Source organism: Amborella trichopoda, chromosome 2, assembly GCF_054954075.1.
Source record: "Amborella trichopoda isolate Santa Cruz 75 chromosome 2, AtrichopodaSantaCruz75HAP2 v2.0, whole genome shotgun sequence".
Taxonomy (NCBI): domain Eukaryota; kingdom Viridiplantae; phylum Streptophyta; class Magnoliopsida; order Amborellales; family Amborellaceae; genus Amborella; species Amborella trichopoda.
In genome coordinates, this window is record NC_142337.1 from 48,890,001 (window position 1) to 48,901,291 (window position 11,291).

General features: G+C 45.5%; 1 long non-coding RNA gene across 1 annotated transcript; it reads right to left on the minus strand.

Annotated features, from left to right (window-relative positions):
• Positions 1-1,124: 1,124 nt before the first annotated feature.
• Positions 1,125-3,675, minus strand: LOC110007014 (uncharacterized). Its single transcript, XR_016050646.1, has 2 exons — positions 3,522-3,675; positions 1,125-2,898 (listed from the first exon to the last, which is right to left on the minus strand). It is a non-coding gene; the product is annotated as an uncharacterized LOC110007014 (long non-coding RNA).
• Between the last annotated feature and the right edge of the window lie 7,616 nt (positions 3,676-11,291).

Genomic DNA, 11,291 nt, shown 5'->3' on the forward strand with positions numbered 1-11,291 from the left:
CAAAACGTATGGCTAGTTAGTCATGTGGTTCACAATAATACTTTGTTTCATACACCAAACTTTGATACTTGTTAGTTTTAAAACTTTTTGAATGGTCATTCACTTACGTTGTTACAAGTGTTATGTGGAGCACTTGTATCTCGTTTGACCAAACAATTCCGTATGGTACACAAACTCATAAAATCAAGAAAAACTAATGAAAATATACATGTGAGAAGATCTATTCAACGTCTCACTCATATCTTTTGATTTAATTTTAAAAATATCATCCAAGATCAAATAAACATGTTTTAAAATTGGAAAAATTACACATGGACACAATAAACCTGAAAATATATAATCTAAAATTTGATATGACCAAAATACCACTAAAAAAGATAGGGGTAATTTGGTCATTTCAAACTCTTGAAAATATTATTTTTATATTTTTATATGATGTCCGATTGTATTACGTAAAATTTCATGCCAATCTCCTTTATTGAAAAAACATTGAAATTTAAATGGGCTACTTTTTCGTAGCTCTTTCAATGCTACAATATTAACCTAGAGTTAGGAGATGGATATATGTCGTAAGAATACAAATGGATCCTATTCGTAGAAGAATATAGGGTAAGTGACCTTTGAAGAGATGTAGTTTAGGGTAATCTACAAGGTATTTGGATTCCCATCTTTCTTAGGATTCTTAGGTTAGAGAAGTAAGAGAATTTTTTTAAAAAAGGTTATCGAAAGAGATATGTAGAGACTGAGAGATCTATTAAGCCACAGTTATAGATTGGAAATATTACAAGAATAAAATAGGATCCTATTAATAGATAGAATGTAGGGTACCTTACCTTTCAAAAGATAAGTTTAAGGTAATATGTAAGATAATTGGATTATCTTCTTTCTTACTATTCTTAGACCAAGGAGATACGAGAAAAATATGGTACATTTTGAGTTTTTGAAAAATTACGGAAAGAGATGTAGAGATTGAGAGGGAATTGGATTCTTTTTTTAGATTTTTTAGGTTAGAGAGAAGAGAAAAATATGGAATGTCCTAATTTTTTGAAAACTGATATGTAAATATTGAGAGATTTCTCTCTCTTCCTCGTTCCCTCTCTCTCCTCCTTTTCTCTTCTTCTATCTTTCTCTGTCTTCTCTTCTCGCTCTCTCTTTCATCACTCCTTCTCTCTTTTCTCTCTCATTTCCCCCCCCCCCCCCCCCTCTCTCACTCTTTTTACACTCTTTTTTCCTTTATCTCTTCTAAGCTCATTTCTCTTTCTCCCTCGGCCCTCTACTTTTTAGGTTTTTATTCTCTCTCCTCTACCATTATGTTACCCTTCTCTTTACGGATACCCCTTCTCAAACAGAACAGGGAATGGACACCCCTGATCTAGCCCATGTTGCCGTGCAAAGCGGTAAGGGTAATATGCCTCGAGTTTCGAGCCAAATGGTGTTCGAACTGGTAGAATACACCCCCATATGCTCAATAGAAACATCAGCTCAGGCATACCAGTGGAAGTACCATCAAGGTCATGGCCTAGCTGATCGATAAAAGCACGGTCGGTATGACCGCCCACGGGAAACAGGTTCCCACGAGTGAAGAAAGAATCCCTCCAAAGAGGTTTCGTGCATGACCCCGGGGGTATAAAATTTGTACTTCTGACGAGCAATCTTTACAAGATGGGTGCAAACAGTCCTAGAGAAGGCGGCACTCGTTATGTAAGTTCTCGGGAAGTAAGCCGAAGGCCAATCCAACAGGTAATTGATCGGGAATGCTTTCTTGAAATTCCCTGGGAAGACCTCTCCCCCTGTTAGCCTTGATCCATCTCCCCCTTTATATGGCTTTCCACATGAAATCGACCCTCCCCCTCTTATGGCTTTCCACATGAAATCGACCCAAGGCCGTAATAGATGCTACATAACACCGGCTGCATCAAGGCATATTGGTTTCCTCGCGCCATGTCACAGACTGCGAAGAAACAGCCTGGTCGAATCACATTGCTAGACCCGGAAAGGCAAACTTGCATAAAAAACGAGCCAAGTATGCAGCAAGATAAAGGTCGTCCCTCATAGACTGGCGCACGAAGGTCGCAGAGATGATTTTCTCACTCTCTTTGCCCTTGCCACCCAGAACACAGTATTAGGGCTCGACCGCATCTGGACGCTTGCCATAGAAAAATCCGAACCAGTGAGAAAAGCTCACTTGGCCATCATTGACCTGTGAGCTGAATAGTTGATAGATCTCAAATATCTCCTGGAGGCCAAGAGGAGGTGTTTCGCCCCCCAATAGCTCCCCTTCGAAGATGACTGAGTTGTTCGAGACAAATTCATCAAACATGGCCCCCTTCATGGGGAGGCCCCCAACAAAGTGCAGGTCCAATATGGAGTAGCCGCTCTCGCCATGACAAAAAGCCATGAATTGCTGGCATGGCTCTAGGTCTCCGAAAGGGCCTGCATGGTGTTCGGACAGCGGTCGAAATACCCTGCAGAACTCTGTACTGCTGCTAACAAGGAAGCAAGCTTGAGGTTATCTTCATAGGCCTGGAGCACCTCAACTATACCCCTTCACAAATTGATGTTCCCCCTGCATTCGAAGTCCTTCGGGGCACCAAGTTAATCCCTTTGTTTTGGCCATCAGCTTCCCGAGGCTGGGAAGATCCTCGCTAGAAGCTAAATCTCGGTGCAAGAAATGGAATATCGGGATTCCCTTCTCCCGAACTATCGATACCCCGTCTTCAGTCTCTCGGACGTCAAAACGAGCACTCTCACTTGCAAAAGTGACGCTGAAATGCCATTGCAGAGCGTGGGCAGGCTTTATAAGCCATACATGCTCCTCTCTCACAAGACTGACACTTGTGAAAGAGTCAGTCCCAACCTCGCCTACCCAGGGAAGGTTCCTGCTCCAAGGCATGTCATCTAAAGAGGCACAAGGAAATACAAAGTCCCAATTAACTCATGGATACATAAAAAGCCTGTAGAAAAAGCAAAAGAAGGAAGACACAGGGCTTGGCAAAAATTCAACAGTACCTCCCTTGTAAACCGGACTTTTGACAAAAAAAAAAAAAAAAAAAGGGTGCCCTAACAATCCAAAGCACCCCAAGAGATGCTCAGGGTACTGAACTGTGGGGCGTACCCAAGCCAGAAAAACCCCGGTAGATTCAATTCAGGTAAAATCAATGCAGTAGTTCTCAAAAAGCACTAAAAATGCTTAAAAGGCATTAAAAGTGCTTAAAAAGTATTAAAAATGTTCAAAAAGTGTTAAAAGTACTCCGAAAGCATAAAAAGTGCCCAAAAAGCATTTAAAGCGCTAAAAAGGTTCTTAAAATGCTTAAAAAGTGCTTAAAATACTTGAAGAGAGCTTGAAATGCTTAAAAACCATTAAAAGTACTAATTAAGTGTTAAAAATGCTCAAGGTAAGGTGGTTAATAAGCACAATAAATACTTTAAGTGCTAAAGGAGAGGCAATAATGTGCTACCATAAGCATATAAAGTGCCAAGTATGGGAAGAACAAAAGAAGCAAGGGAGAGAGTGGGCATACCAAATTCCCGAGTACCAGACGCCCCCGCCATCAGACCTCGCCACGTTGGAAGAAAACCCCTTTGGCAGCCCTTTTGAAAGCCCACTTTCTCACTCTAGAAGGGTCCCCTAATTCTTCTCACTACAATTTTTAAAAATAAGTGAGAATGGCAAAAAAGTGAGCCCCCTCCCACTCTTATATACCCTCTTCAAAAAGGTCCTTTTTCACCTTTCCTCTATAACCCCTCACAAATCCCGTATTCCAACCCAGCCCATGAACACTTTTGGGTCATTTCAAAAAACGAAAAAGGCACTTTGGGAAGGGATTAACAAAGAAATGTTTTTGCCCTTGAAGACCCTTCTTTAAGCCAAAATTTGACAAAGGGCAAAATGGTCAAATAGGGTCAAAGGGCATCAGAATCACGTGAAGCCGATGTCAGGGTGTAGAAAAATTTGATAAGCACGAAGGGCCCAATCACCGGTGAAAACGGGCCTCCAAGTAGGGCCGCCAAGCCCAATTAGGGCCTGGTGGACCCCTCTTCTTCTGTCTCCTCTTCCCCTCATAGTTGGGCCGGTCTGGGCTTTAGACCCGAGCCCAAAGCCCTCTCCTTCTCCCATGTGCGCCTCAAGTCAAGCACGTCTTCCTCCCCGCTGTTGCCAATGGGTCAAGCTGGGCCTTCAACCCGAACCCGAGCCCGACCTCCTGCCCTCTCTCACGCGCACGCTTCCCTCTCCCCCTCCTTTGCACATGGGCCGAGCCGGGCTCCTGCCCTGAGCCTAAGCCACTCAACCTCCCTCTCCCCCTCTCACACGTGCGCACGCGTGCCACCCTCTCTCACGTGCACTTGACTCCTCTCTCTTCCGCTCACACATGCACACACTCCATTCTTGCACCCGTGCTCTCACCCTCTCACGTGCGAGCTTGCACACGCTTCTCGCCCACTTGCATGCAACCCTTTCTCTCTCCGTAACACGCATGTGCTCCCCCACTCACGCACGAAAAAATCTCTCTCTTCCTCTCATTTTTCTTTCTCTCTCCTCTTCGCACCTCCTCTCGCACTTTTTCCCCACATTTGCCACCCTATTTCACATGCGCAAACCCATCTGTGTGCGCACTTTTCTTTTCTCTCTCCTTACCAAAGAACCTCTTTCTCTCCCCTCTTCGCACCCTCGCACTTGCACGCCCACTCTTACCTAAGCATGCATCTCACCTCTCTCATACATGCACATCTCTCCTTGAGTAACAACCGCCCCATGCTCACTCCATTCATTTCCCACAAAAACTCACCCCATTCCCCAGTGAGTCGTACCCTCCATCATCGACCCTTCATCATGCATAAGAACTTGCATCATTCTCCAGTGACTCGTACCCTCCACCACTAACCAATCTATTTGAGGGTATCTTTCAATACTTGTATCTCCGGTTCAAATAAGGAGAAAGCAATTTGCGGCCAAGATCCGTAGGTACCAAAATTCTTGTGGACTACACGAGCTGTAGGACAACAAACCCTAATCTACAATGAAATTTCTGACAGTCTCAGAATTACCAAAAAATGCTTAGAAACATAGCTATGGGTTTCCTAAGAACATCTGTCAAGTTTTGTCGCAATTCAATCTATTTAAAGTAGTGCAGATGCAAAAAAAAATTTTGAAATTCAACCTACAGCCTTATCATCGGAGCATCAAATATCATGGGACCACTGCCATAGGATCCAGGACATTTAAAAGCCCCCAGGGACCAAGTTTCGGCTTAATCGGACCTTTCTAGACCAAGTTATGGCCAAATTACCCAAAACGAGTAGGTTACATACTATTACGGTGCACCATCAGTGAACCACTTTCCATTAATGGAAACTGCGTTTTTTGATTTTGAGCTCAACATCAGACACTCGTATCTTCCTTGTCCTTGATCAGAATGAGCCCAAATTTTGGAAACATGTTCATCTCGTCGGCTCAATCGATTTGATATGTGGCATGCCCCACGGTGTGGCTCGAGTCGAGAGAAAACCTAGAGAGAAGAGTGTGTTTCAAAGCAAGGTTGTAGAATTTCCAGCAAGTACGGGCCTTGATTGAGCGATCACATCGCAACGCTCGCATGTCCAATCGGCCTGAAACTAGATCCGTTACGAGCACTAGGTAAGAGGCTATGTTTGAGCCGAAACCTCACACGTGATGGACGGTCGGATTCGCCGCATGATAAGGATAAAGTTTCTACACTTTCTAGCCATCGGAAACCAAATTCCGGCCAAAATACCTAATTTGGAAAACGGTCGTTCGGGCACCAAATCAAGCCACAATTATTGCCAAAATTTCATGACGGCATGCTCGTCAAAATGCAGCGAAGAAATCGTAGAGAAATAGCGAGAAACTAGCGTGATCTTAAACCAAAGATTGCACGTTTCTCGTAATTTTCACACCTCGCGATTGTGGCCTAAAAACCCAATCCATGGAACAAAATGCATATCAAAACGACCGTCTCCCTGAGCTGATCAAGAAACCGATATTCTTTTGACCGGATAGAGGCCTGAAAAATCCCGAACAGGCCACAAAAGATCGCAAGAATTGCATGGCTATGACAGAGACCAAATCGAAATTTCTGGAATTGTCGGTAATGGGCAAAATCATCATTTTGTCTCTATTTTCTTATTTCTAGTTAATTTATTTTAATGCTACTTTTTCAACAATTAGGTAAAAAATTGAGCATCCACCCATGTTTGGATTGAAATTCTATATATACACATGATGTAATTGTACATGGATCCCTTTCTTATCAATTAAAAATTCTTGGCTTGTGTTCATCTTTGGGTCACGTTTTTCCTTTTTTTGGAGAGAGAAAGAAAGGAGAAAGAAAACTTTGGCTGGTACCCTTAAGCCCCATTGAGGTAATATTCTCTCTCCTCCCCTCTTTCTCTCTCCTCTTCTTTCTCTCTCTTCTCTTTCTCTCTACTCTTCTCTCTTTCTCTTTCCTCTTCTTTTCTTTCTCTCTCTTCTTTCCTTTCTCTCTCTTCTTCTTTCCTTTCTATCACTTGTTTCATTTCTCTCTTTGCTTCTTTCTTTTTTCTTTCTTTCTCTCTCTTGCTTGCTCTCTCTTAACTGGGATGGCAGGCTGAGACCTTTTTCGAGTGGTGGGCTTAGCTGCCACCCTGTCTTGCTCTTTTCTCTCTCTTTCTCTCCCCTCTACGGGACGATAGTCTTACCCACCATCCCAAACTTTCTTCTTCTCTCACCTGTCTAGGATGGCATCCCAAACCTCCTTTCTCTCTCTCCTCTTAGGACGACAGGGTCAACCAGCCGGCTCAAAGTCTCCTCTCTCTCTTCCTCTTCGAGACGGCAGGTCAACCTGCCGTCCTAAATTCTTTTCTCTCTCTTCCTCCTCGGACTGCAGGGTTTGCTGTCGTCTCAAACTTTCTTCCCTTCTCTCTCTCTTCCCTTGGGACGGCAGAGTCAACCCGCCGTCCCCAACTCATCTCATCTCACTGGGTCGGTGGACAGTGCTGGCATCCCAACCTCTACCCTCCCTTTCTTCACTCATGTCACTGGGACGGCAAGCTTGGCTGTCGTCCCAAATTTTGTCCCTCTCTTTTCTTCTCATCTCTTTGAGATGGAAGTCTTGCCTGCCATCCCTGCTTTCTCTTCTCCTCTTTTCCTTCTCCCTTCTCTTTTCTATCTCTTTTTCCTTCTCCCTTCTCTTTTCTATCTCTTTGTTATCTCTATTCTTTCTTCTCTCATTCTCTTTCTTCTCTTTTTCTCTCTTCTCTTCTCTTTCCTCTCTTCTCTCTCTTGCTTTCTCTTTCTTTTCCTCCTCCTCTCTCTTCCTCTCTCTCTTATTTCTCTTTATCTTATTTCACTCTATTTTATTTCACTCTCGTCTCTTCTCCCTTTTGGAAGGTCTAGCGAAAGCCAAGCTACCCTTCACCCCTCTCTCTTTCTCCTCTTTCTATATTCTCTTTCCTTCTTCTCTCTTTTCTCTCTCTGAAGGACTAGGTGAAAGCCAAACTAGCCTTCGTCCATCTTTTTTCTCTTTCCCAAAAATACATTTTATCTCTGAAGATCTAGGTAGAAACCAAACTAGCCTTCGTCTCCCTTTTCTCTCTCTCATTCTTTCTCTTCTCTCTCTCTTTTTGAAGAACTAGGTAAAAGCCAAACTAATCTTTGTTCCCCTTTTCTTTCTCTATTCTCTTCTCTTTCTATCTCTCATCTCTTTTCCTTCATTTCTCTTTTCTCTCTTTGTACTTTTTCCTCTCTCTTTCTGAAGAACTAGGCGAAAGCCAAACTAGTCTTCTTTTCTCTTTTCTCTCTCTATTCTCTTCTCTTTCTATCTCTTATCTCTTTTCTTCCCTCTTTCATTCTCTTCTTCTCAACCCCTTTCTTTCATTCTCTACTAAAGAACGTTGTCATGAGTCCCTTGTTAAGAAGATGCCGAAAAGTTATTCAATTGACACGGACTCAATGGCATCATTCCCCCATTCTCCCTTTGAATGTGCACACTTGTGTTCATTCACCCAAAGACAATGTGGGGTCTTCTGACCCACTTGTCTGTACCTCTAATGTGTATGTGTGAATGTATGAAGGAAGAATAGGTGAAGGAGGTGATTCTGAACTGGCCTCAGGCCACGGGGGCATTCTTCATGATCTAAGAGGGCACCCACGCAAGCAGCCCGACCGTGTCACGTACCCACGTGAGGTAAGTCCTGCCTCACAACCAAATTCCTCTCTCACCGGTTGGTATCCCTGCCTGCGTCCTCTTTATGTGGTTCTCGAGAGAAAGATCTCCGATCCCAAGCTCATCTCGAACTCAAAACTACACTACCAGGTCATCCTGACCCGGAGGGTGAGATCAAGGCACCTAACCAGCTTGGCAACTCCACTGGGGACATGCTAGCCTATCGTTGAATCATCCTTGTTTGGCCTTTCCTTTCTGTTATTCTTGCTTTCTAACACACACACATGTCGTTAGGGTTGTTCAACCCCTTTATTTTAGTCGGGGATTTTCTAATCCCCGCACTTGTGAGTATTCCTCAAGAACAGGTTCCACGAACCTCATTCCCGACCTTCCTTTTGAGTATTGACCCGATGTCACACTCCCAGGTCCTCACCTGGATTGGTGTAAGGGACGTAAAAGTCCCTCACTCCCCATCTCTTAGCATTGGTGGACCCTCCACCAATGCACTTTGCATGGGTGGCATGGTAGCTACCACACACCGCATGTACCCTGTTACAGGCAAGTCACTTGCCGGTCCCACTACTCGGGGCAGCCAAAAGGCTGTCCTTTCCATTCCTGCAACTGGCAGTCCATCTGTCATTGCTCCTGCGGGTCACCATAAGGCCACCCCCCACTCTCTATCACATCGAGCCCATGTAACAAGAGGCTAGACACACCAAGGAGGAGGCCCTAAGGCCACCACCTCCCACACACTCACCAAAGATCGTGGTCCATCCACTCGAGCTACACCTCGGGGCAACCCTCAGGCTGCCTCGAACCACTATAAGGGTTCAGGTATTTTTGGACCCTGCCCTATACACCTTTTTCATATGCATCGCATTGCTCGGGGCAGCCATGTTGCTGCTCGTACCCGAGCACACGAAAGATGACCCCTTGCTGTCCCTCTCTGCACATATTTGCGCACTCCGTGAGAGGTGGTCATAAGGCCATTCCCTCATGCACACATGCTCATGGTACTCGGCCTCTTAAGGCCGGACCTGCTACTAGAGCCCGAATTGACCCCCAAGTCATATAAAATCCTTCTTCGAGGGGCACACACGTGCCACCCCCATAGACTGCGTCGAGCTCCCGACCGAAAGGTCATTGGCGGTCGTCTCCTCCCCCATCGTCCCTTCGCCTCCGGTCTTGACTCGAAGATCTTCCCAAAGAGTACCCTCTTACAGTCCCCTCTTCAGACTCGTCTTGCCTTTGGAGCTCACAAAAGAGCTCGGGGCAATACTCCCTCTAATGATGAGGTCCTTCATCCCTCATCTCTCCCTAAGCCAAGGCAAAAGCCCAAACTGACTATTGTTCCTGACTCGCATCCCTTGCCTCACCTCATGGAGACGGCCCTAACATGCTTGAAGAAGGTTGACCGTTCACAATCATGGTCCCAGTCTCGGCTCTGGAGGGAAGTATACCAGAACCTGAGAGCCAAGCATGACAAAGGCATGCGAATCATGCCAAGGGAAAAACCCAACACGTTCGGGGAAAGTAAATTTGTGGACCCCCTGGCCGAGAACCCTTTCTACCCACTATAAGCAGCAGCAGAGCCTGAGATGGGAAAGCCAGAATCCTGCATGGTTGTCAGTGTCATCAGAGACAACCCAGCCCTACAGCCCCTGCGGTTCCATCCTCACCCAGTTTGCATACAAGGCTCGAGCTCAGTCAGGGAATGTCAAACCTCTGCTACCGACTTAACGCACCCAGTCCAGCGAGCACACAAGATCCTGACCGTGCAAGAGACCGACCTCTCCAAGGAGAGAGTGAACGTGATGGTCGTCGAGCAATCTAACGACGAGCAGGAAGATCGTCTAACTCAGCTTGAGAGTATGATAGCCCAAGCACAAGAGAAACTCAAATTGATGGAAAGTGCCCGACCCCTTGAGAATTCATCTCACCATGAGGCCAATTCTCCCGAGCTCCCCCATCCGGCAAGGGAAGCACCAAGCCAACCGCCTCCTCCTAACTCTCATGGTCACTCTTCCCCTCGTCAAGTCTCATAAGCCGACATTACGCCATGGCTAGCCATAGCATGCTGGCATACATATCCCGAGCGTGCAAGATACAGCCTTGTACCGAAAGCCCTAATCCTCCTACATTGACCAGATCCCATTTCCCCCCATTTATCAGAAAGGGAGACTCCTTGCCTTTAATGTCACGAGTTCCCCTCACCAGCATATTGCTCATTTTATTTCGGTATGTCACGAGACAACTGCTGATGGGAGACTCCTCCTCTGTCAGTTTTTTGAAACTCTCAACAGGCCGGCGATCAAGTGGTATGCCCGACTTCCCCCAAACTCAATGCAAATCTAGGAAGAAATGGAGCACTTATTCTATACGCGCTTCTACGAAGTTGAAAGAGAAGTGCAAGCCATTGAGCTTCTCACAATGACCCGGGGCCCAGATTATCCGGTCGATCATTTCATTGAGAGATGGAGAGATCAGGCTGCGCACTAGATTACCCCTATGCCTGAGATTGATGTTGTTCAGACATGTGTACGCAACATGCTGTCGGAGATCTCCCTGCAAGTCGAGGCTTCAAACCCTACTTCTATATCGGATCTGATCTCTAAAGCAGTCCACAGAGAAAGCCTCTTTAAGCATCATGGCCAGCCCAAAGTACAATCATCAAATGGGGGAAATAGGTGAAACTCTGGTAGTGCTCGCCCCAATTCTCGGGGCAATCAGCAGAGAGGGATGATCAGTGCCGCTGATCCCAAGAAGGCCTCTCCCCAAACCCTGGATTTCTCCAAACCCCGCGAATATTCAAAGGACACCTCAAGAAAGTCGGCAACATCTCCAATCCTCCAATGAGGTGCCTCCGTCTCCAAACCTTTATGGAAAGGACTATTGGGCAGAGAAGAGAAACAAGGTCTACAGCTTTGATAAGGAGTGGGTCCCGACCCTACTTTAGATGTTGTTAGAACAACAAATGCTCGCCTTGTCTGAGATGAAGAAGCTGATCTTGTCACCCATAGGAATTACTGCCCCTATCACAGAATGTAGGGGCACCCTGTTTAGGTGTGCTTCACTCTCAAAGACCACATTGAGGCCTTAATTCAAAAGGGACAAATACAACTCGACAGT